This window comes from Mesoplodon bidens (assembly GCF_964165515.1).
Source record: "Mesoplodon bidens genome assembly, chromosome: Y".
Taxonomy (NCBI): Eukaryota; Metazoa; Chordata; class Mammalia; order Artiodactyla; family Ziphiidae; genus Mesoplodon; species Mesoplodon bidens.
The window spans coordinates 16,742,224-16,742,912 of record NC_138180.1 but is presented as its reverse complement, the minus strand read 5'-3'; positions in this window follow the sequence as shown (position 1 = coordinate 16,742,912).

The following is a 689-nucleotide window of genomic DNA, read 5'->3' as shown; positions in this document are numbered from 1 at the left end:
CCAACCGGCCATGGAGAATGAGAGGCTGGGGGTCGTGCGGGATTCCATGTTTCAGAACCCGCTCGCTCATCGTCAAGGTGAGCCGCCCCCACGCCCTTCACCCTCTTGCACTCGTCCCCTCACTGGGCACCCACGCGGCCGGGGGTTTCCACCCATCCTGCCCCAGCCCCACCGCCCCGCTCCAAGCCTGGCACTGGGAGCTCCAGCTGTGGTCCAGACAGACCTGGACCCCCAGGCGGTCATGGGCAGGCCGCATCACCTCGCTGAGCCTCAGTTTCCTCATCCTCAAAGTGGGAGGATAATGGCACTCATTAAAGGGAGTGACTGGGAAGATTGTATAAGGTAATCCCTGTGAGATCCCTGACACGTGGTAAGTGCTCCACGTTGGCGGCTATTTGCATATGTATTCACGCAGGGTGAACCCCCAGGGTGACAGACAGGTAGCAGCACCCTTACCACCAGCTTCCTTACCACCAACCAGCCCTCGCAGGGTGCAGGCCGCCTGTCCCGATTCCCCTGAATGCCTGGGCTGCTGTTATGTAGCCAGTGTTCTGTACGTCCCTTGGAAGCATCACATCACACGCTAATTTCCACCCAATCATACTCTTAACCAGAATTACGACCCTAAGAGACAAAAAGCGCGAATCTCTGCCCCAGGAGTCCCACAGACACAAACGAGCGAGGGAGCC